Here is a 26,927-nt window from a genome sequence, read left to right on the forward strand (position 1 = left end):
TTTTCTAGAATTTAATGAAAATGAAAGCACAACATACCCAAACCTATTGGATGCAATGAAAGCAGTACTGAGAGGAAAATTCATAGCTCTGGGTGCTTCCAAAATGAGACTGGAGAGAGCATACATGAGCAATTTGACAGCACAGTTGAAAGCTCTAACACAAAAGGAAGCATATACACCCAAGAGGAGGAGACAGAAAGAAATAATCAAACTTAGGGCAGAAATTGACCAAATAGAAACAATAAGAACCATTCAAAGAATCAACAAAACCAAAAGCTGGTTTTTTGAGAAAATTAACAAGATTGATAAAACCTTAGCCAGACTAACTAGAGGACAAAGAGAGAGAGAGAGAGAGAGAGAGAGAGAGAGAGAGAGAGAGAGAGAGAGAGAGAGAGAGAGAGAGAGAGAGAATCAAAATTAACAAAATCAGAAAGAAATGTGGAGACATAACAACTGAAGCAGAGGAAATTCAAGAAATCATCAGATCCTAATACAATAGGCTATACTCAACAAAGCTTGAAAATCTTGAGGAAATAGATTAATTACTAGAAAAATAACAGATACTAAAGTTAAACCAAGACCAAGTAAACCATCTAAATAATCCAATATCCCCTAAAGGAATAGAACCAGTCATCAATAACCTCCCAACCAAAAAAAGCCCAGGTCCAGATGGGTTCAGTGCAGAATTCTATCAGACATTTATTGATGACCTAATAGCAATACTCTCCAAACTATTCCACAAAATATAATCAGATGGAACACTACCTAACTCATTTTTGAGGGGAAAATAACCCTTGTTCCTAAACCACAAAAAGATCCTACAAGGAAAGAGAACTTCAGACCAATCTCACTTATGAACATTGATGGGAAATTACTCAACAAAATCGTTGCAAACAAATCCAAGAACACATCAAAATGATCATTCACCATGATCAAGGAGGCTTCATCCCTGGGATGCAGGGATGGTTAAATATATGGAAATCCATCAATGTAATGCACCATATTAAAAAAAAAACTCAAGGAAAAAAAACCACATGATCATCTCACTAGATGCTAAAAAAGCATTTGACAAAATTCACCTCATCTTCATGTTAAACGTATTAGAAAGAACAGAAATCCAAGGCCCATACCTAAACATAATAAAAGCAATATACAGCAAATTAATAACCAACATCAAACTTAATGGTGAGAAATTGAAGCAATCCCACTAAAATCAGGGACTAGACATGGCAGCCCACTCTCCCCTACCTATTCAAAATAGTATTGGAAGTCCTGGCCTAAGCAATTAGACACCAAAAAGAAATCAAAGGATACAAATTGGAAAGGAAGAAGTGAAAACATCATTATTTGCAGATCACATGATAGTGTATGTAAGTGAGCCCAAAAATTCCACCAGAGAATTTCTACAGTTGATAAGTTCAGCAAAGTAGCTGGATATAAAATTAACTGAAACAAATCAGTAGATTTCCTCTATTCAAAGGACGAACATGTGGAGAAAGAAATTAGGGAGAAGATACCCTTCACAATATTCACAAACAATATGAAATACCTTGGTGTGACTCTAACTAAGCAAGTGAAGTACCTGTATGACAAGAACTTCAAATCTCTAAAGAAGGAAACCAAGGAAGATCTAAGAAAATGGAAATATCTCCAATGCTCATAGATTATAAGGGTCAACATTAAAAAAAATTGCCATTTTACCAAAAGCAATCTACAGATTCAATGTAATCCCTATCAAAATTCCAACTCAATTCTTCATAGAGTTGGAAACAACAATGTGTAATTTCATCTGGAAAAACAAAAGATCTAAAAAAAAAAAAAAAAGAATAGCAAAATCCATCTTAAACAACAAGAAAATATCTTCGGGAATCACCATCCCTGACCTCAAGCTATATTACAAGGCAATTGTGCTAAAAATTGCATGGTACTGGTACACAAATAGGCACGTGGATTAATGGAAGAGAATAGAAGATCCAGAAATTATCCCTCACGTATATCATCACTTGGTTTTTTACAAAGGAACTTTAAACATTCAATGGAAAAAAGACAGCCTCTTCAACAAATGATGTTTGTGCAACTGGCACTCAGCATGCAGAAGAATGAAAATAGACCATTTCTTATCTCCTTGTACAAAGCTCAAGTGCAAGTGGATCAAAGATCTCCACATTAAACCAGGTACACTGAAACTCTTTGTAGAAAATGTAGGAAAAACCTTAGAACACATAGGCATAGGAGAAAATTTCCTTGACAGAATACTAATGCCTGGTGGTCTAAGATCAAATATTGACAAATGGGACTTAATGAGATTGAGATGTTTCTGTAAGGCTAAGGACACTGTCAAGGAAAAAAAATGGCAGCCAAAAGATTGGAAAAAGATCTTTACAAACCCCACATCTGATAGAGGCCTAATATCCAAGGTATACAAAGAACTCAAGAAGTTAGACACCAGAAAATCAAACAATTTTATTAAAAAATGGGGTACAGAGCTTAACAAAACGTTCTCAATTGAGGAATATCGAATGGCAGAGAAACATCTAAGGAAGTGATTGACATCCTTAGCCATCAGGGAAATGCAAATCATAGCAACCATGAGATTCCAACTCACACAAGTCAGAATGGCTAAGAAAAAAAATTCAGATGACAGTAGTTGCTGGCAAGGATGTGGAGAAAGAGGAATACTTCTCCACTGTTGGTGGGGTTGTTAACTGGTATAACCACCCTGAAAATCTGTCTGACTCTTCCTCAGAAAATTGGACATAGTACTACCTGAAGACCCAGTTATTCCACTTCTGGGCATATACTCCAGAGAAGCTACAACATACAACAAAAACACATGCACCACAAGATTCATAGCAGCCCTAAGTATAATAGCCAGAAGCTGGAAAGAACCCATGTGTCCTTCAGTAGATGAATGGATACAAAAATTGTGTTATATTTGCACAATGGAATACTACTCAGCTACAAGAAACAATGACACTATGAAATTCTTAAAAAATGGATGCATATAGAGAATATCATCCTGAGTGATGTAACCCAGTCAGTCACAAAAGAACAGACATAATATGTAGTCACTGATTATTGTATACTAACCTCAGAAAGCTCTGAACACTCCAGTAATAACTTACAGTGTATATGAAGTTCAAGAAAAACAAAGTCCAAAAAAAATAAATAAATATCATTATTCTTAATCTTTAAACACCAAGAAAACTTAGACAATTTCCAGGTTACATCTTGTTTTACATGTACTTTATACTTATTGTAACTAGTAAGATTTTAAGGCATACTATCAAACGTTTAAAAAAAATAAACAAGCACTGAGAAAAATGTATACTCTTTTGTAAAAATGCTTTTAAAATCTCTACATTTATCTTTGTTTTTGAAATAAAGTTGTTCAAATTTTTAAAAGTTCAAAACCTATTAACTTGTATTTTTTATTTTAAAATAGATTTTTGATCCAGACTCTGAAGTCTGAAGTAAGAACATCAAAAGTTTGAGACTAGCTAAAGCTATATAATGATACCCTGTCTCAAATAAATTGAATTTCTTGGTATTTAAGACAACATATGTAAGTAAGTCTAATCAATAAAAGACACTGTCTCTCCCTTATGGGCTAATTTGCAGAAGGTAAACTCTTAATATTAAATTGATATTATTTTTATATATACCAACAGATCACTGATTTAAATATATAATGACCTCAATTAAAACACATTAAGAAATCTATATTATTCTTTTTTTGCTTCCTCATCCTTTGTCTCATTTAATAAATTACTATTTCCTTGGGATTACCATACAGATTTTTTTTCAGTTCTAGCCTTTTCTTTGTTCTTTATTTCATAACCATCGGTGTATCTAATGTTGTAGAGAATAAAGTTATGTAACAGTGGAAGTTTTCCTCCTTAAAACACTGGAAACTAAATGTCACATCTTCCTTCCTGTCCTGTTTCATCTGTTTCTTATAACTTAAAGCTGACAGTTATCCTAGATTTATTTTCCCTTTTCACCTGAGTGCCCAGCCAATGATAAAAATTCTATTGATTCTTTCGTTTTCTATGCATTCTACTACCTTCGTCCCTTCAACATTCACCCTAGATTAGTTTTCCTATAATTCCAGAATCCTGTCTGGCATTTTCGATTGTCCTAATAGATCTATTCACTACCAGTTTTGGTCTTCTGTAAAAGGTCATTATTACCTTGATTCTATTAACACTTATCTGTGATTAAATAGCCTTCATGATTTAGAATTCATGTTTTTAAACTACCGCTATGTTTATAACTAACTGTAAAAGAGTTAGTGCCTAGAAAAATATATCTGATCCCATCTAGCATCATCACCACAGTCAGTAACATTAAGTACCAATTGTCAATTTTAAATAAAATTATACTGTGAAACTTTTGTATTCAAACATTGTGTACATCTTTTAAAACTGTGTACACCCAGGAAACAGCTACCTTTTCATAATTATTTTTATATGTATACTTCTTAAAATATTAAATAAGATTAATGTATCCTGGATAAAGAAATAAATTCACATTCAATCTATTATAAATTTATTCTCATCATATTTATTACATTTATAATCCCTTCTAGTAGTTTCACAATAACATAGGTAAGCAAACATACTTTATTTAATTGCCTTAGTTAACAAATGTTCACTGAGACTCTGTGTTGCTGTGTTGTAACAATATACCGTCATCTGGGACATCTCATGTGTGTTGACAGGATTTATGGAGCAGACTATAACATAAAATTGTAATAAAGTGCTTCCAAATCTTTTCTTTAAAAACACTGTCTATAATTATTTTCATGATCTGTATCAATTAATACATATAAAAGGTAGAAAACAGAACTAGATTTTTAGAAATCTCCTCAGCACATATACTTCAAGACACCCTTCTTAGCCTGAAACCTTCCAATGGAAAACACATAGACTTGCATTCATTATTTATTTATGTAGAATTGATAATTTTATTGCATATCATTTGAATTCATATCTTTGTTTTTTACATTGGAACATCCCTACCAAGCCTACCTCACTAATAAAATTATGTTAAAACTAGAAAGATACATATTTTAAAAGTCTTTTTGGTTTTCGTGGGAGTTCCTATTATTTAGCATTTTGTCAAACTTTAAGGCTGACCTACATGTAAATCTGTCCTAATATTCAGATGCTTGTGACTATAGATGGAAGTTCTTGACATATTATACGAAATATGTAAAATGATTTTCACATATAATTCCATCAAATTATTATGTAGAATCTGTGGGGAAAATATTCTGTTGCCGTATTTTTATAAGTGAAGAGGGGAAATGGAGGGATGAGGAAAAGCACAAGTCACACCATCAGTGAATATCGCATGGTAAACTTTTGTGAATTTGCATGACTGATCATTACTTTATAATTTCATAAGAAAATTAGCACCAGGGAGAGCGCCAACCAAGGCTGCAGGAGCCTCAGAGGAAACTAGCATGCCCAGCCACACAGGCAGGGGCGGGCATGGAGGAGGCAGGCACTGAGGAGGTAGGCAAGGCAGAGGCCGAGCTCCTGCTGGGCCCACCTGCCCCTGGGAACAGAGGCCAGGAAGGTGGTGCCTCAGAAGGGAGGCCAGGGAGGAGTGCCAGAGCTGCAGCCCACTGGAGTGCTCTACTTGAGGAGCACCTGCCGCTGTTTGGGCTGAGATGATTTGAAACATGTGGATTTGTGATATGAATTCATTTGAAAAGCCACTTTGGGGACATGGCTGTGATTTCTGATGAAACTAGATTGGAATAATTTTCATGATATCTGTATATCTATCTACCTATCTGTCTGTCTTTTTTTAATTTTACAATTGACTTACAATGCCATTCGAAAATTTGCATATTGCAAGGTGGTTCTAACCACTTCCTTGGTTTGGGTACTCTTGGATATGTTCCTGTTGCTTTACTTCAGTGAGTGCAACAAATGTGAAGAGATGAAGGAGAGAGACCTTCCTGCTGGGGATGTTCTAGAACTAATTCAGAAGCCTCACGAAGGCTAAGGAGGATCAAGAAAAGATGAAAGAGATGTTTAAAATCAATCAGTTCAACTTAATGGAAAGTGAGTTGATTGCATTCAACAGATCCTTACCAGATGTGAGGTTACAAAGGTGTAAAACAAAGGTGTATCCAGATAACAGTCCCACAACAAGCATGGTGATTGTTTTCCACAATGAGGCATGGAGCACACATCTGCAAATAGTCCAGTGCCATTAATCGCTCACCAAGACACAAGATAGAAAAGATTGTTCTTGTAGATGACGCCAGTGAAAGAGACATTTTCAAAACACCTCTAGAGTTATGTGAAAAAACTTAAAAGTGCCAGTTCATGTAATCCAAATGGAACAACATTCTGGGTTGATCAGAGCTAGGTTAAAAGGAGCTGCTATATCCAAAGGCCAAGTGTTCACATCCTTAGATGCTCACTGTGAGTGTACAGTAGGGTGTCTGGAGCCTCTGTTAGCCCAGATCAAACAAGACAGGAGAACAGCGGTGTGAACTATCATAGATGTGATCATCAATGACAATTTTGAGTATATGGCAGGATCTGACATGACCTGTGGTGGAAACTGGAAGCTCAATTTTCCTTGTTGGTATCCTGTTCCTCAGTGAGAAATGGACAGAAGGAAAGGTGACTGGACTCTTCCTGTGAGAACACCTACCATGGCCGGAGGCCTTTTCTCAATAGAGAGTGATTGCTTTCAGTAAATTGGAATATATGAGGCTGGAATGGATATTTGGGGAGGATTAAACCTAGAAATTTCCTTTAGGATTTGTCAGTGTGGACAAACTTTGGAAATAGTGACATGCTCCCATGATGGTCATATGTTTCAGAAAGCTACATCCTACATGTTTCCAGCAGAGAGAGGGCAGATTATCAACAAGAATAACAAAAGGTTTGCAGAAGCCATCATGGATGAATGAGATCAAGAATTTCTTTTATATAATTTCTCCAGGTGTTACCAAGGTTGATTATGGAGATATATCATCAAGACTTGGTCTGAGACATAAACTACAATGTAAACCAAGGTACCTAGAAAATATTTACCCTGATTCTCAAATTCCTCCCTACTATTTCTCATTGGGAGAGATACGAAATGTAGAAACAAATCAGTGTCTAGATAACATGGCTAGAAAAGAGAATGAGAAAGCTGGAATTTTTAATTGTCCTGGTATGGGAAGTAATCAGGTTTTCTTTTACACTGCCAAAAAAGAAATTAGAACAGGTGACCTTTGTTCGGATGTTTCCAAACCTAATAGCCCAGTTACCAAGCTCAAATGCCACCATCTAAAGGCAACCAGCTCTGGGAGTGTGGCCCAGTGAAATTAACCCTGCAGCATGTGAATAGTAATTAGTGCCTGGATAAAGCCACAGAAGAGGAGAGCCAGGTGCCCAGCATTAGAGTATGAACTAGAAGCTGGTCCCATCAGTGGCTTCCCTGAAATGTCATCCTTCCAGTAACATTCTGAGACCGAATTTACAATGACAAGGAAAGAAAGAAGGATTGACTGGGCTTCCTCAGCATACATTTCTTCCACATTGTTAAGTAGCAGAAAAGGAAAAGCATTTTCCTCTTCTGAGGGATGTTAAGGTTTATCAGCCATTAAAATTCAGACTCTAGCTTTTCACCTGCTGTGAACCATCCTTCATATCCCAGGATGTGACACTGCAAAGTAGTGAGACTGCACACTGATGTTTACAAGACTGGAAGTCTTCATCAAGAACAGTGGCAAAGCCTTCAGATCCCAAAACAGGCACAGGAGTGCTCTTGGGATAGATGTACTTTCTACAACTTTTGTGCGCATCAGCCATTTCTTCTAACTGTTCCTTGTAAAGAGGAGATTTCTTGATTAGAATCAGTAGATGGAATATTAAATACTGGTAGAAAAGTAGGTGTAAAAGAACTGGAACCAGGTCCAGAATCATGAAAACATTTTTACAACAAAAATTATATCATTCAGGGTTTAAAGGAAATTAAAAAGAATTATGAGAAGTACAATTTGTTATAGTATAGTATGATATTTCTATATAGATGTTTATACCTCAGTGGAGAAAAACTGATTCCAGTGACGTTCATTTTGTTTTCATCTGTGATAGTCATGGATGCTTCTATTTTCCTTGAGGTGCTCAGAATGACAAAGTGGAGCTCTCTGAACATAGTTTAAATTTCTTTTTTACAATATTTTATTTGGTTTATGGGCTGTTGAAATTGTAAGTTTTGATTGCCTTTACAAAAAAGATTTATTATGCCTGGTTTCAGTTGGCAAGTTATAGATCTATCTCTGTTGTTTTTGGGTCAGCTGGCTTAGACTCTGCCTCACCCGCCCTTCTGCCTCCACACACAGTTTCTTAACATGTTTTCAACTTCTTAACTCCATTGAACTGATTTTACTTAATGCCCAAAACTCATGAGACCTTACTACAGGTTTATTTTCACAGCAATAACTGCTCAGATCCCTGTGAGTCACTTAATATAAGGCTTACAAAGGGTGCTGTTTATTTGGATATTTGGAGATCAGATATTTGATGGGTTTTCTAAAAACTTTTCCACTCCACTCCAGGAGTGCTTCACTGTCAGGTGCACATTTAAGTTACTCTTGAGTTGTGATGTTGAGTTGCTGCTTTTTAAAAAAAAATAAAAATGGACTGAAAATGTTTAATTGTCATTTTTTAATGAGTTAGCCAAAGAAGTGCAGCTATGATTCCACACTAAAGTCCTGCATTTTCTCCCCAAATTTCATTTTGTTGATTGATTGTCTTTACTCTGTTTTTTAGTAGCAGGATAACATATTAAAATTTGCTGTTAATTAAAGTTTAATTTTTGATCTCACAGAAATTTCGTGACAGTTTTTGATAGCAACCCATTGGTCAAAATGCATACACACTGCTTCCTGTCTGTCAGATTATATTTAATGGTATTTCATTATTATTATTGTTGTTGTTGCTATTGTTATTGTTGTTGTTGTTGTTGTTTTTGTTGTTGTTATTATTATTATTACTATTATTGTGAAAAACTCTCTGTAGGAAGTACTGTTTCTTGTGCTTAAGAATATCCTGCAAGTCACACTCGCCAGTGACATTTGCCCTCTTATGTACACACTAATTCTCATTATTTGTCCAATCAACATCAAATGTATGGATGCTTAGGGTAAGGGTGTCTTTCAGGATACAGAGACTCCCCATGAAATCTGAAATTAAACAGATGTTGGCTGGAATACTTTTTCTTTTCTGTGAGCTTTGTTAATTCTATCTCCAATGGGCCCAATGTTTGAAAAATCAGATGTCTAATAAATATTTTCATGCTCAGAATTTCAGAGTTTAGTACCCGAACATAACATGGTTTTATTCCTTACTGTAAAAGGTTAACAGCATTGTGATTTTTAAATGTGTCTCACTTTTTAAGTGGGGGTAATGTGAGTGACTTAATTCATGGGTAATTTTAGAAAATATTAGGTAATCTCATTGACTTTATTTTTCTAATTAAAATATTCCTAGATACTTTGAGAAAAAAATTAGCACCACAAAACTGATTTTAACTATGGTGGGGGAGAAGTTTTCTAGGCAGGAGATTTTACTCTGCATAAAAGCAGAAAAAGCAAACTGAACCAGATCATTTCTGACATGCACAAATCCTTTCCTCTTTGTTTCCTAATTGGAGATATGAGGTGACCTATATATTTGCTGTAGCCTTGAATTTTCCTCTATGGAATGTATCTTCAAATGGGAATTAAGATAAATCATTTATGTCTTAGAATGTTTGGTCAGAGTGTTTTATCAAAACATAAAAAGAAAGAAACCAAGACAGACCTTAAGTTTTATGTTCTTTGGATTTCAATGACAGTAAGACTATCAACAAAAATGATTTTATTACTTCTGTATCTTCAGAAATCATAAAGACATAATTATAGATAAATATTACAGTGGTCTAATATATATTCACATGAATTTTTCTCATGTGCTCAAAATAAGATGATAGATAAGACAGCTAAATATAAACTGGGTTAAAACATCAAAAGACAACTTAATCATATTAATTAGTTTTGATTTTAAAGATGAAAAAACAAGCAAATTTTCATGATTATGTGGGAGCAAATCAAAACTGCTGTGTAATGATACATTGCTTATGGTAAAATACAGTAATTTATTGCATCCTTTCAATTTTAGGCATTCTATTGCAGATTTATCCAACATTTTGGAAAAATTAAAATGTGAGAACAAAAAAATGTTAGAATAAAAAAAATTAAAATAAACTTAAAAATGTAAGAAAACTTTATAAATTGCACTGTGAAAAAAGGCCTCTTAAAGATATTTTGAGAAGAATAGACTATATTTCTGTAAGAGATTCATTTGTCTAAAGTTCCAAACCTTAGCTTCAATACTTGAAAAGCTCTCTGTTTTCTTTTTCACAGATTTTAGTTGTTAAATTCAGCTTTGATTAGATAGTTTTACTTAGCACTTTGTTGAAATCCTTCTATGTCCCTATTCCGTTTGAAGATAACCTACTGCTTCCCCAAAGGTCATGTGAAGCAAAGTGTATCAAAGTTCACAATGCCTCCCATTGCCCTTTTAAAGATGTTAGATAACTATATTCCCAACCATTGCAGTGTGACAAATTCAAGATAATTTTCATATGCTACAATAGAATTTTCATTGAAGTAATATATCATAAATGTGTGAGACACAAATTGCTCAACTCTCCTTCCATTTTTATCTGAGAAGTCAAGTGAAGATATCAGGCAGTGGCTTTGACAGTTTTGATCACAGTTACAAAGCAATATGATGATAGTGTCATCTGGGAGATACATTTACATAAAATAAATTTATAATTGATATGCTACTTTGTGGTCACCAGAGTTAATGGACCTTTTAAGAACCTCTACTTAATAACAATAAAGTGCCATTTTACAAAACTTAACGCTGGAAAAATTAATGCACCTCACAGCCTGACCTGCAGCTGTTCCTTTGAAGACAACTACTGTACCATTTTTATATTCAGAGACTGTACAAACTTAATGTTGACATTATAAAACCAGCATTCACTGATGCTCTTAATAACAGTAGATTATTAATTGTGGCTAAATAGAGCAAGGAGTGTGGTGTGTGGACATCACTTTGATAAGACAAGACTTTTTTCACCAAGATTTAGCTAATGTAAAACCTCATAATCACATGCTTCAGTAACGTGGAATGATGGACATAAGATACAAATGATTGTTAATATATTAACAAAGTGAATTTGGTAAACTTCTCACTAGTAGCTTTTTAAAAAAATTATAAGCATGCAGTTTAAAAACTGAGTAACTACCATTGTGTCCAGCTTTCACAAGGACACATGACAAAAGGCTATCAATTAGTACTAGAAATTATCCCATTGCCCTTATCAAGGACAGACAAAACAAAACAAAATATCAATAGGCCCATTCAAAATAGCAGTATTCAAGATTCTCCATTTTCTTGTGGGAATTCCTCAGTTCCAAGGGAGAATGGTTAAGTAGAGCCAATTGCTACAAAATTGCATAATAGGACCTAGTAGATTGAGAAAGTATTTTGAGACAGCACTGCAGGAAGCCAGCAAAGATCCTACAAGCTGCTTTGATTTGTCAAACAGTATAAACAAAGACTTCTGACTGACAGATGTAGGAGAAACTATACTTTTCTATACTTGTTGACCGAGTACATATTATATTCTAGGCTAAAATAGTAAATAACCAGAACAGAACAGTTTATTGAAGATCTCTAGGACACATTAATTTTCAGACTAAAGAAACTGAATTCTAGAGTGACATAGTTAGCAATCTGTTACTGAGGCAAATTTCCCATGTTTTGGAACCTTAACTCATCTTATATATTATCACTGTCCAAACAATGGACAGAAGCTGGTGACCCCTGTGATTGAATTAGGGTAAAGCTGGAAGAAGCTGAGGGGGAAGGCAACCCTGTAGGAGGACAAGCAGTCTCAATTAACTTGGGCCTCCAGAATCACTCAGACACTGAGCTCCCAGCCAGGCAGTATACACCTGCTGATATGAAGCCCCAAAAACATATACAGAAGAGGACTGTCTGGTCTGGCTTCAGTGAGAGAAGATAGCACTTAACCCTGGAGAGACATGGGGCCGCAAGCAGTGCGGAGGTTAGTGGGTGGGTGGGTAACATCATCTTGGAGATGAGAGGTGAGGAGTTGTAGGATGTTGGGTAGTCAGAGGGTGAAATATGTATGACAAAACTTGGACTGTAGAAAAAGATTAAAGAAAAAATAAGAAAAATAAGAGGAAAAATAAAATAAAAAAGTAAATATTAATGGGAGCATTATCTTCCATGTAGAGTGAAAAGGGAGTTTAAAGCACATAATAGTGACAAGTCATTTTTTTCCCTCAATGTCTTTGAATGATCTTTGAGAAAATATTATCTTGTACCTTAATTTTTTTTCTTGTGTCTACTAAAATAAAGTGATTAGATGGATGTTTTCAAATGGCTGCACATCATTCTAAGATTTTTACAATATATTTCATGGGCACTCTAGAATAAAAAGGAAAACTGAAGACTGTGGGGAAATGTTTTTAATTTGAGATTCATAATTTATTCTACCTTAAGAAAAAAATTTAAACATTGAAAAGTTGGATGAACTTGTTTAAAAAACAAAACAAGTCAGTAACTTAAGGACAGTATAAACAGACAAAAATCTTCTGTGTCTCAAGAATAATACTACCCGACTACTAAAAATTGGTAAACAATACTATTACATTTATGACCTGATAATCATCATTGATGTTGCTAAGAGAAATAAAAAGTTACCCAAAATGTATTTAAAGTTTAACCCCTTAAAACCATAATTCTGTATGAGAGTAGATATGATAGTTTAGAATGAAGAAAAGAGAGTTCTTTCAAAGTTCACATCATTGAAAGAATCTGAGATTGGAAAATTTTTATATATTATTCCAGATGTCCCTGAGTCTACCTGCATGTATACTTCTAAGAGGTAGGCAATGGAAACAGGCCATCACATGCCTCTAATTTTGTTTTTCAATTACTGAATCTAGAAATTGTAATTGATTTTAAACCAAGTCCTTTGATTAATTATTTTCTCTTAGTAAAATTAGATAAACTCTGAAGTCAATGTTCAATATTTATTTTCATCCTCATTATCATATTCATAACTTTTAAAGTTTCCTATAAATATTTGGGGGTCGCATGGGAGCAAGAATATCACACTTCTGAGGCAAGTGCTCTGACACCAAGCTGTGTGATAATCTTTTAAATTGCATTTTTTGAAGGGCACTAAAATTCCTTGACAAAAGAAAATATTAATGAAATCGCTATACCAAGGTTTTGTGAAGTTTCTTATTCGTATGAAGTTTTGCAAGTGAAAACATCAGACCTACAAGAGTTCTCAGTAATAATGACAGCTTATCTCTGGCAAAAAAAATCTAATATATCCTGATAACATTGTATTTTGTCAGATAATTCAGAAGATTTTATTTATTTAATTTAATTTTTATTGTATATTAGATACTGACTGTATTTACATTTAAAATGTTATCTCCTTTCCCCCCACTCCCATCATCCCTCCCCTCAACTTGCTTTCATGAAGGTGCTCCCTCTCCCAACCACCTTCTCCACCTCAGCGTCCTGTCATTCCCCTTTACTGGGAAACTGTACCTTCACTGGACCAAAGGCTTCTTCTTCCAGTGATGGTGGACACTGCTATCCTCTGCTAAATATGCAAATGGAGCCATGATTCTCTCCATGTGTGCTCATTGGTTGGTGTTTTAGTCCATGGGAGTTCGGGAGGGTTTGCTTGGTTGATAATATTGTTTTTCCCATGATATGTCCAACCTGTTCACCCCCTTCAGTACCTTCTCTAGCTCCTTCATTAGGGTCCCCATGTTCAGTCTGATAGTTAGCTGCAAGCATCCTCATCTGTATCTGTCAGAAGATTTTAAAGCTAGAATTGAGTGTATCACTTTGAACATTAATGGGTGCATAGATAGAAAACATAAGCAATATAATTTTATTTCATTAAGATGTTTCTAACATTTTCAACTAATAGAACAATAGTAATTTTTAAATGTCCTTTTATCAAACAATTGAATATTTTTTTATTCTACCTTTATACCGTTTAAAATTGTTTTAATTATTCTCCCTTTCTGCAGTAGTAAAGTTTCAAGATCTATATATGTGATTATAAAAGATTATACAAAACAAAAAATTGTTGAATTTTAAAAAGACAAGTACTAGGTTTTACAATAAATAATATTATCTTCTGAATAAAAGAATTTGAGGCCTAAATGGATACAGGTTGAGAATAAAATCACATACAAACATTTATCTCTAATACTTGGGTCATGTCAACAAAATTATCTGAGGAAATGAGATTATTTTAATGGCAGGCTGGTGTCAGTATTATATTACTTATAATAATAAGGACTTAAAGCACTGAAAATATTTTTTTAATTTTGCTATTGCCTTTGTCCTTCTAGTTAGTCTAGACTGTGTTAGAGTATCTGTCTTCATTGTATACAGTATTACTTGTCTAGTGACAGTCTCTATTTCAGAACTAATTTTCAAATGTTAAACTAAAGCATGGAGCACCCCATAACCCATAACTATACTGTAATTTTGCTGAATTGGTAATAGTTAGCAGCTTTTTACTACAATAGCTTTTAAGTTAGAAATAGTGATGGGGTAGAGCATGAATTGAAAAAAAAAATACCAAGCATAGAAAATATGAAGGACCATGTTACTGAATAATTTATGTACTATGAAGGTACATATCTAATGATGAAATCGGACTGCTGAAACCATGACATGCTTCAGTAATTGAACACTATTTAGTTTTGTCCCATTGAATTGTTGTTTCTTGGGTGTCTGATTTTCTTTAAAGAGGAAACAGACAGGTGGTGGATCTGGCAAAAAGTAAAGGAATGGTAAATTGTGTTTGAGATATATTATATTAGAACAGGATCCATTTTCAATAAATAAATGAATTAATTAATAATAAATAGATAAGACAAAATATTTAGCCAAATCTTGCATTTTTGTCAAGGCAAACTTGGCAGAATTAGTAATGATTGATGCTTTATGTAATAAGAGACTTTACAGAAATCAAATTTAATTGTTTAAAGGCCTACAAAAAAGAGTTTGCTCTGGGTCACAATGCAAAGAGTCATGTGTAGGAGAGAAATGAAAGAATTTGTTCAAGATTCAAATGCCTGGATAAAACAAAAGTTTGAACTAAATAGGTAGCTGGATATATGTGACAAAATTTAAGCAAAGAGTGCCAACTTAGTAACCACCAATTATAAACCATTGGCTTATGTTGAGATGTCAATGAAAACCATATTCTGGGTGAATCACAAATATAATGACTATCTGCAGACAAAGTATCCAAGAGTTCATTGATAGGGCTTCCACTTTACACAGGCTGCCAGGATTTCCTCAATTCACAAGATAAATTACATTAATAGATTTCAGTGCATTTGTCGTAAAATTGTGGCTTGAAATAGAAAACTATATAAGTTCATATGCTGAATAGTGACTTCAGTCATATTTTTTAAATATTATTTCTGATGATAAATGCTTTTTATGATGAATGATATGATCTCAAAAAATAATGGGATACTACTGCAATTGAAACCATCTAAAATTGAAAAGACTATCATTAAATATTGCCAAAGATAAGACTTTTATGGTAATGTTAGAAATTGCAGATAAGAGTATAAAATGGTAGAGTTACAGGGGAAGGCAATGCATTTTATAGGAGGATATTTATTTATTTACATTCCAAATTCTATCCTCTTCCCCAGTTTTCTCTCTGCAAACCTCCATCCCATTTCCTCAACCCTCCTCTCCACTTTTATGAGGGTGCTTCCCCCAACCACCCACATACTCCTGGCTCACCATCCTAGCATTACCTTACACTGAGGCACTAGACCAAGTTCCTCCCCTCCCACTGATATTATCTAGATAGAGCCATCCTCTGCTACATATTTAGCTGGGGCCATGTGTCCCTCCATGTGTAGTCTTTGGTTTGGTTGGTAGTGTACTCCCTGGGAGCACTAGGGTGCCTGGTTGGTTGATATTGTTCTTCCTATAGGGTCAGAAACCCCATATAGCTCTTACATTCCTTCCCCTAACTCCTCAATTGGGGTTCCCATACTCAATCCAATGGTTGGCTGCAAGCATCCACATCTGTATTGGTCAGAATCTGACAGAACCTCTCAGGAGACAGCTGTATCATGCTCATGTCAGCAAGCACTTCCTGGCATCAGCAATCGTGTCTGGGTTTGGGATCTGCATATGGGATAGATCCTCAGATAGGACAGTCTTTCCCTCAGTCTCTATTCCACTCTTTGTCTACATATTTCCTTTAAATAGGAACAGTTTTGGGTTAAAATTTTGGAGATGAGTGGGTGGCCCGTCCCTCAGCTGGTGGCCAAAGCTAGTCTCTGGATATATTCCCTACAAAATCTCTGACTTTTTGGGGGTATTTCAACTAATGTCATCCCTGTTTGGTTCGGGAAGTCTCTTGCTTTCCTGGCATCTGAGACATTCTGGTAGCTACCCTCAGTTCTCCATTTCCCATTGCTACACACCTCTGTTCAATTTTCTGACCCTCTGTACTACTCCCCTGTTTCTTCCCACACCTGAAACTGCCCCCCTTTCCCTCTCTCTCTTCTCTTTCTCCCAAGTCCATTTTATCTTCTACCTTCCATGCCTATTTTGATCCCCCTTCTAAGTAGGACTGACACATCCACACATTGGTCTTCCTTCCTCAGTTCCTTGCAAACTACACTAAGGATAGATATAATAGTTGTTCTCTTCAGAGTTTCACAAGTTGAAAATGTATGCTTATGCAGAAATCTGCCCCGAGATGGTTTTAATCATAATTGAAAAACCTCTGCAATCAACATTTTTTTAGTTGGTGAATGAATAGCTGGTAATAAATACAGTTAGTAGAATATTATTAAATGTTAAAAACAGATGAGTTGTCAAACCATAACATGATGTGGAGGAGACCAAAGTACATACTACTAAGTGAAGAAAACCAATATGAAAAGGCTACATAATATTTGATTCCAATTCTATGACATTATGGGAAGACAAAACTATGGAGACAGTAAAAAGAAGAGTGACTGCCAGGTCAGTGAGACAGGAATGTGAAGCACAAATAAAGCACTAAGGATTTTCTGTGTGTTTATATATGGTTTTATCCACTTATCTAAATATATAGATTGTGCCCTGAAATGAACACTAAAAAAAAAAAAAAAACTGGTATTTCAAACATTTTATCAGTGTGTAAGAGGATAAGCAGAAAGATCTGTAGTTTCTGTTCAGGTTTACTATAAATTTTAAAGTGCTTTGAAATTAAGTTCTACTTCATCATCATATAGTACAAAACATCTAATATTAAACATTTAATGAAATCTACAGGCTTGCTTGCACTTCATAAGTGAGGATCAATGTTATATTCATCAGAAAGTCCTTTCAGTAAAAAACAAACCATGTAATTCAGAGTTCAAATGTTCAGTAGGTGATTAGACCAGTTGACAAATGGCATGTGTATATCAGTGACTTAATTATGTACAGGATATTCATTAAATAAAATATGTCCTGGTTTGATTTAGTTAAATATTGAATTAATCTTATTTAAAGGTATAGATTATGTTCCATTTAACATGTCTATATGATTTCAAATCATAAAGAAATTATTTTAAGTGCTTGGTCATTTTTGACAAATTCATATTTTCTTAATATATAAATTAATATGTATCATAAATGATATGAAAATGGACTGGCAGTGTACTTCAGTTAATCAAGTGCTTGCCTAGCATTCATGAAGCCTTACACTTGGTCCCTAGAACCCTGAAAATTGGGCATGGTAACGTATTTGTAATCTTAGCACTTCAGTGAAGGAGACAGGATGACCAAGACCAACCTCAATTAGATGAGATCTTTTCTCAACAAATAATGATAATACAGACCAATCTCAGCGAGTAAATCACATGCTGTGCAAATATGAGGACATAAATTCAAATGTTCAGAACTCAAGACAAAGGTGGGCATGGTGGTATGCATCTCTAAGGCCAAGGTGCATAAGGTGGGATTCATGGAAGAGACAGGCTAACCCATGGATGTTTACAGGCCTGTATACTCAGTGTACATAGTGTGAAACAACAAAATGCTATTGACTCCAGGTTAAAAAGGTAAGAACCAATATTCAGACATGTCTTTTGCACCCCATATTATCATAATTGCATGCCTCTACACATAAGCACACCAATAACATGCATATGCATGTACATATATCATCATACAACAAAAATATACAAATAAAAGTAATATGAAAAGGTGATGATTTTAGGAACCCTTATGGTATTTAATGGGAAACATATATCCATTTCAACATGGACTGCTTAGTTTAGACAGAACATAGTGTATGTTTGCATCTGTATCAACTAACCTTTGTAAATCCTGAGGGAAATCATCTAATAAGACCCCACATTATTCCTTCTGCATGGAATCTTTACATTTGGAGTGCCCTTATAACACTACAAATAACACATTTTGCTCCCAGTACCATCTTATATATTTTTCGAATTGAATTTAATAAAAGTTCTAAAAGGTTATGATATTTCACCTGTCATGTACACATCAGTGGAACATCTTTTCTGTCCTTTCTTGGCACTTGCTTTTAAAAAATCACTCAAGATACAGTCAATCTTGAAAATGAGATTCAAAGCTTTTGTCAAGAATTCTGATATGAAAGTCAATAGTGAATGTTTCCAAACATCACATGATAAGACAGTGTCAATAAAAACTACATCTTCAGTTTCTCAAGATAGCAGTCTTTCAATCAAATGACAGCACTTCTTTTTTCCAAATTTCAGACCATTTAAGCCAAAATTTCAGGTACAAAAATGTTCACATACAATTTAAAGAGCCCATTAAAAAGTACAGAAACCTTTTTTCTTATAATGTATCCTAATTATAATTTACCCTACCTCTTCTTGTCCTAGTTCATTCTCTTTTTTCACCCTCTCACCCCGGACCTTCTCCCTTATTGTCAGACAGTTTGTTTCTTTTGTTTTGTTTTGATTTAATTAAACAATCTTACTCATGAGATGGTGTGATAGAAATTATAGAAGTTTATTAACTTCAGCTATTCCAGGGATCCTCTTCTATCTTGGATTAATTTGCATAATACTACTGTAAGAAATACCAGTGTCTTAAAGAAAGATATGCTTCTCATAAAATTATTATATATATATATGCTTGGTGATTGGTTGTGTGCACAGGAGTAAATCAGTCTCAAGTATTTCATCTTCTTGTCATGAAGGAGTTAAAAAAACAGCTTTTGAAGTGATGAGAGATCTAATATTTAAAAGGCTCTTCTGTTAATTTTACCATGTTGTGTTTGTTAAAGCAAATTGTAAGACTGGAGACTATTGAGATGAACATGCAAACTCAACCTCTGTAAGGAAAAAATAAAATGACAAAGTAAATAGCTGGGTTTAGATTTAGTGGGAAGTTTATATTAAGGTTTCAGAAAGAGAAGAAGTTGTTAAGGGATGAAGCCTAGAGTTGCAACAGAGAAGATCAATTGAAGAAGCAGAGAGACTAGTTAAAAGGCTATAGAAACAATCTAGAAGCTAATTCAAATCACTGATTTTCAAGTAGCAATTCCAAGTATACAGTGCTTGACAAAAATGTCACTGTACAGGATGAACATATGGAACTCTAAAAAGGTATGCCTTACCAACTTGCTGATCGGAATAACTTTTTGATAATTTTCTAGTTGCCTTTCCTGTCATCAAGATGAGACTAGCACTGTATCTTTCCCAAGACATTATGTGTACTAAGAATCAAGTAAAATTTGAATCACTAGCAATGGATTCAATTAGTTATAATTTTATATACTATGTTTTTAAACCAAAATGGGAAGTAAAATTAGAGATACTGATATTAAATTTAGAAAGTTGTAAGATTCATGTAACACAAAAGACTCAAAATAAATAATACACTTAATTGCCATTTTGATTGCCAAATAAGAAACTATTAATTAAAGTGAAACAAAATTTTATTAACATCAATATTTAAAAGTTAGTGCATTTATAGATTAAACATTGGAACATTTATATATTGTTAACTTTATAGATTCAGCTATCAATCTCAGCACTTCAACTATTAGAAAACATGTCCCTTTATGGCTCACAATTGCTTTCCTTTCTCTTCCTTTATATAGATACAAATCCTCATAAATACAAAACCAACCAAATAAATGATATGTGGCTATTTCCAAGACTTCGAAAATGTAATCAGAAATAAGTATGGTTTTTAAATTTCTGCTTTATTTCTAAATAAAAATTGTTTTAGTTAGAAAAATAGCAAATAAGACAATTATATAACTTTTCTTTGCATTTGTTACATCTATATCTTGATTATTGCAACCTTTTCAGTTTGTCATTCAGAAACAACCTTGAGTGGAGGTTGTAAGCACAATAGAATCCTGAAACAGAGCTATTTTTATATTGTCAAGGTAAAATAATTTTTTTCAAAGTTATAAATTTCTATACTACCCTTTGGAATGTTATTTCAGTGAGCAACTTTTGATAAAAAAAATAAAATTTTTCTTTTATTCCCAGTTCAGAGTATCAAGTTATTATCAAATGAATTATAATTTTAAAATATAGCAAAATAACCCATGATTTCCTTTGTTCACTAAAAAGCTGTGAGGTTCTTTAATATGCATGATTTCAAAGAAGATGTCTTAGGGGATATTTAAGGGGAAGGATCATGGAACATTCGATGATTGCCTGCCATGTGCTGTGTTATTTAAGGATGGTGCACTGTGGTTTTTCACAGAAACCCCAGGAAGTATATCCATTACATAATTTTCCAAAGATGTTTCTAAGCCATCTATGGTAAGGTCACGTTAGACTACAGAATTATCAAATGGATATATTTACATATTTTTCATAAAATTGTATTTCCCTTAATTTTTTTTCTAAATTCATTTTTATCTGTATATGTGTTTTGCCAGCACGTATGTCTTTACATTGTATTTGCAAAGTGCACACAAAGGTCACAGAAGGAGTAATATTCTCTGTAATTGAAATTGTGTGCTTGGAATCTAGTGCTCCTAAGCAATGAGCTAATGCTTAGCTCCAGCCTTAATGCTTATAAATCTCAAGCATGCTATAAACAAATTCTGCATAAAGTATACTGCATTTAAATTAATGATGCTTGATGTATATCCTTTTAGGTGTCATAAGAAAAGAAAAAAGCAAACAACAACAACCAAAAACTACAACCAAACAGAAGCAGTTTTAAGAAACATACTTCATTACGGTCGAGGTTTCATTTTATACATTTTTAAAACCACTCCTAAGACAATCACCATATGTTTTTAAAGATGGAGAATCCTTGATTACCATAAGACTGTTTATTTCATTGCTGTTTTCCTGAATTTTAATTCACAGAAGAAATGCAGAATTTGGTAAGCAAACTGATTTCTTCTTTTAAAAATACAATTAAAATAAAACATTATCAGTATTATCCTAAACTATTAAACTATCATTATACATTGTTTTTCTTCCAGTCCTCATTGTTGAACTGTAAAAACTGCTTCTAATTATCTTTAAAATATGCCCTCCTGCTTTATAAACTTACAAGTAGAATGTATATGTGAACTGGTGACCAACTTATTCAACCAACTTGATTTTTGTCCTGTATATTATCATGGTCAGGTATATATTATGATAAAATACTTATAAGAAACTCTCAGGCTATCAGTCCTAAAAAGCATTATAGTAAACATAATGAGAATAAATATATCTATAAGAATATTAAGTATTGTTTACTTGGACACATTAACAACAGTAAAGGGAGAGTTAACAAAGATTTATAGGATTACATTAATCTTAAAATTATAAGAATATTCACTTATATTGACAAACACTGCTTTTATTTTTAAATTATATTAAAATTGTTTTCCTCTGATATCCTCTATTCTTGTTCACATCTTAATATTCATTATATCATTTATGCTGAGGTATATATATGTTCAGCAATAAATAAATTTTACAAAACGAATATAAAAATATTTTCATTGTAAATAGGGTTCCATGCTTGTCACATTGAAGAAGTTGATTTTGAATATATATAGTAAGTTTTATTCTTAGGTCCAATCACATCAATATCTGTTAATGGTGACTCTTTTGGAGAGTAATTAAAATACAGAAACTTAAGTATATTAACAACTTCCAATGAAGAAATGAAGCTAAAGACATCACACCCATTCAGAAAATTAAAGAAAACTGTCTGCATCCCACCCCTCCCACTGCACTTCTAGGCTGCAGAAATCTAACCCAGGGTCTGGAGAGGCACCTTCCCCAAGCAGGTCCAACCTAACTAACCCCACCAAACTCCTTCTCCCCAGGCTCAAACAAGCATGGCAGGCAGGCAGGAAAGACATAGTTTGGCCAGCTGTGCATGGATGGTCCCTAATGGTTCCCTCCGAGAGATGAGTGAGCATGGTTATCATTCTTTGACTCCCTCACCTCTCCCTCTTCTGGGGTATTTTTGAGAGGTAAACATTGTTCCCTGCATTGGACTTCTACTCCCCCACCTAAGCATGGAAGGCCCCTCTTCATGCCCTACAGTTAAATAGTTTGCTTGGCAGCTTGCCAAGTTTTTCTGACAAAATCAGGACTTTGAAAGAAATCTCCAGCACCCTGAACCCAGGCCATCCTGGCCTTCTCCGGCCCCAGTGTCCCTGGGGATTTAGCATCAACCCGGTGCCATCAGAATGGCTTTGTGCCTCTGTGACCAGGTATTGAAACTGTTCTCACCAGGCCATTCCACGTGGCCCTTTGCTGGGGGCTTGCTGATGCTGGGCAGAAAAGTCTCTTTTTAAATAAATAACAAAGTGTTGAAATGTATTTCCTGAAATAAATGTTTAAAATAAAAAGAGAAAACACATACAATTTTATTAAATATAATTTAACTGACTGTTTTCCATATGCAATAATAAGATTTATATGCACGATGTAGACTGAAGTCATTTAAAAATCAGTCTAAAAATATGTTCTTGTGAGACTGAAGAGAGCTCAGTGCTTAAAAGCATTGGCTACTGTCCTGTAGGATATACTCTATTCCTAGCAACCACATGGCTGCTTACAGCTGTTTACAAGCTGATTACTGGGGATATGATAACTTCTTCTGCTTTGCACAGATACTGCACACATATGGTGCATAAGCATACATGCAGGCAGAAAACACATACACAGAAAATAAAAATATAAAATATTCTTCCACGTTCAAATCATTTGAAAAAAGTTTATAAATTTACCAATGTAATAAACATATGTAGTTGAGCATGCATATATTAGTGCTACTTATATAACTGGGGGTTCTCTGAATAAGTCTGGGTTATAACTCAATGTTTATAAAGGCATTTAAATAAATATTCACTTGAAGCTAATGAATGCATATTCATAAATATTAGTTCTATTTCAATTAACTACCTAAACTTTCGAACAGGAATGGTTATTTTAATTACTGGCATTAGGAATTGTCAATACTAAGTTATTATACAACATCTAAAGATGATGTCATTTTTATTATTCTTTTTTAATCTCTTTAATAGAAAAAGTACTACCTTGGATCATGTTCCTAATATCATATTTTGTCAGACATTGAGACTCTAGTGTATAGTGAACCAAAAGTTCTGCCCTAAAAAAGCCATCTTCATTTGAGTTTTAGTATTATTGATTTGTTTATTTCTTGTTTGAAGAATACTAACTCCTTACTTCCTGTTATTTCTAGCTGTCAAGAGATGATTTCTTATCTTTGTTCAAGTTGCTAAATAAAATACTGTAGCTCAAAGCATTGTGTTTGTGTAGTGTTCTGGAAAGTGAACTAAATAGGGAATTGGAAGTCCTAATTTTTAGTACTTACTGTCAAAAACATACACTCCACTGCTTACCAGATGTGCAAGCCCTCTGGGCTCAGTTTCTAGACCTCTCAAATGAGAGTATAAGCTGGGTATTTTGTGATATGGTTTATATTCTTAAAATATTTTGTTTTAATTTTTCTTATTTCAACACATAAGCTAATAATTTTCTTAGGGCAAATCTGGAATAATTATTTCTGAGGAAGGAAAGACAAAAAAATACCGCAAAATACATAATCTATGGTTGGTAATTTTGATGACAATTAAGCAGCTGCAGTGAAAAAAAGATTTGATGGCAGATATAAGGTGTTTGAACTACAACAACATGAAATTCAGAGTTTGCCAGGAGTAAACTTGGGGTCTCCAAGAATGAAAGTAGTGTACATTATAAATATGAAAGGTACAAATGGACAGGGTGTTAGTGATACAGATAAAAGGAAGGATTCAATGTTGTATGAACATGGAAATATAGTAATAAAAAGATTTTATAATAAAAATAACTCTCAAAATATCTATTCCATTATGCGTGTTATCAAGTTGTGAAAATGCAAAACAAAAGCAGAGACTTATTATTATCTTGGCAGCCTCTCTTGTATTCCCTGAGAACAGACAGCATATCACCTTCCTACCTAAGAGGGAAAAGACATAAAGAGAAATAATAGTTTATGTCCATCCTTTCCCATACCTATAACATTCTAATGAATTACTTTGATCATTTCTACTTTTTTAATTAAAAAAACTTTATTTTAAAAGACAGAGAAAATGTACAGATTTTAAAAGCATTTTGCATAAAATTATATGAATATATTATTGTCAGTACTTGATTTTTTTTAAAGGTTTGATAGTATGCATTGAAATCTTACCAGTTACAATGAACATAAAGTACATGTAAAACAAGATGTAACCTGGAAATAGTCAAAGTTTTCTTGGTGTGTAAAGATTATAAATAATGGTTTTTGAATACCAAGGATTGCCACAGGGCTTCATTCTTAGCTCTTGAATTATTAATGATTTAAGGTCAAGGTCTTGAAAGACTCCCTTAATGCAATATCAATATTTTTATAAAATTTTAGATATATATTTTTTCTTTCTCTAAAGAATATCCACTTTGACAAAGCATGGCTAAATTTACCGAACTAGGAATGCTCTATCAGTCACTTTTTGCAACCCACTCTTAATAAAGAGATCTAGGCAGGTTAAAAGACTAAGAAAGTAAAATGTAACCATACCAAGATTCCTTTCTTACTAATAAACCAACAAATTTTTAAAAATTCAGCTTGTAAGCTTAGTTAGAGTCACACCAAGGTATTTCATAGTTTTTGTGACTATTGTGAAGGGTATCTTTTCCCTAATTTTTTTATCCACATGTTTGTCCTTTGAATATAGGAAGGCTACTGATTTGTTTGAGTTAATTTTATATCCAACCACTTTGCTGAACTTGTTTATCAGCTGTAGGAGTTCTGTGGTGTAATTTGTGGGGTCACTTAAGTACACTATCATGTCATCTGCAAGGAGTGATGTTTTTACTTCTTCCTTTCCAAATTGTATCCCTTTGATTTTCTTTTGTTGTCTAATTTCTCCAGCCAGGACTTCCAGTACTATGTTGAATAGGTAGGGGGAGAGTGGGCAGCCTTGTCAAGTCCCTAATTTTAGTGAGATTGCTTCAAGTTTCCCACCATTAAGTTTGATGTTGGCTGTTGGTTTGCTGTATATTGCTTTTATTATGTTTAGGTATGGACCTTGGATTCCTGTTCTTTCCAGGACTTTTAACATGAAGGGGTGTTGAATTTTGTCAAATGCTTTCTCAGCATCTAATGAGATGACCATACAGTTTTCATATTATGTAAAATCTAGATCTCATACCCACATCCCTGGCTCCCTCTTCCACCGTTTACTCTTATATTTGTTGAATGTGTCAATCACAAGCAAATCTGGTAAGGAAAGCAGTATAAATATGAGCAAAGCAAATTGAGAGATGTCCATCAAAGACTCTGTGAGTAATATTAATATCTTCTACATGCAGTAGTGATGACCAGAGCAAGACAGCTTGTGTTGTTATAAATATAAACCTCTTAAGGACTTAAATCTTTTAGAAGAAGAGTTATCTTTTCTTATTACAAATGTGGAGCCTTTATGAAATATTTCATTCTTTTATATCTTTTTTGTTTTTATTGGATATTCTTTGCATTTAGATTTCCAATGTTATCCACTTTCCTCTAATCCCAAACCCCTTCTCCCTCCACTTATTTCTATGAAGGTGCTCCCTCCCTCAAACACCTTCTGCACCTCAATGCCTGCCTGCCTTGGCATTCCCCAACAACTGGAAAATGCTCCTTCCCTGGACCAAATGCTTCTCCTCCCGTTGAAGCCAAACAGTGCTATCCTGTCTTACATATGCACCTGGAGCCATTAGTCTCTCCTTGTGTGCTCAGTGGTTGATGTTTTAGTCCCTGGAAGCTTTGGAGGGTTTGATTGGTTGATAATGTTGTTCTTCCCATGGAATTGCAGAACCTTTCAACTCCTTCAGTCCTTTCTCTAGCTCCTTTATTGGGGACCCCATGTTCAGTGTGACAGTCGCAAGTATCATCAAATGTATCTGCATGACTTTGGTAGAGCCTCCAAGGAGGCATCTATATCTATTTGCTTCTGTATTGCCTCCTGTGTATGCTTTGTTCTACCTTCTAAGAAGGACTGAAGCATCCACATCTGGCCTTCCTTCTTTTTGAGCTTCATAAGGTCTGTGAATTGTTTCTTAGTTATTCACAGCTTTTAGTTCTAGTATCTGTTTTTGAATGAGTGCATACCATGTGTGTTCTTTTGTGACTGGGTTACCACACCCAGGTTGATAGTCTCTAGTTCCAACCATTTGCATAGAATTTCATAAAAGTAATTGTTTCTAATACCTGAATAGTAGTACATTGTGTAAATTTACCACAATTTTTGTATCCATTCCT

The 26,927-nt window shown here is 34.2% G+C and overlaps 1 protein-coding gene and 1 pseudogene across 2 annotated transcripts in view; one reads left to right on the top strand and one right to left on the bottom strand.

The window, feature by feature from the left end:
• IL1RAPL1 (interleukin 1 receptor accessory protein like 1) overlaps positions 1-26,927 on the bottom strand; it is a gene marked incomplete at both ends in the record, with an annotated part of 1,250,687 nt that overhangs the window by 1,180,625 nt on the left and 43,135 nt on the right. The gene's annotated exons all lie outside the window — the stretch shown is intronic.
• LOC308415776 (polypeptide N-acetylgalactosaminyltransferase 1-like) lies at positions 5,755-7,429 on the top strand (annotated as a pseudogene). The gene has a single exon. The product of its transcript is annotated as a polypeptide N-acetylgalactosaminyltransferase 1-like (transcript).

Source organism: Micromys minutus, assembly GCF_963924665.1.
Source record: "Micromys minutus genome assembly, chromosome: X".
Lineage (NCBI taxonomy): Eukaryota > Metazoa > Chordata > Mammalia > Rodentia > Muridae > Micromys > Micromys minutus.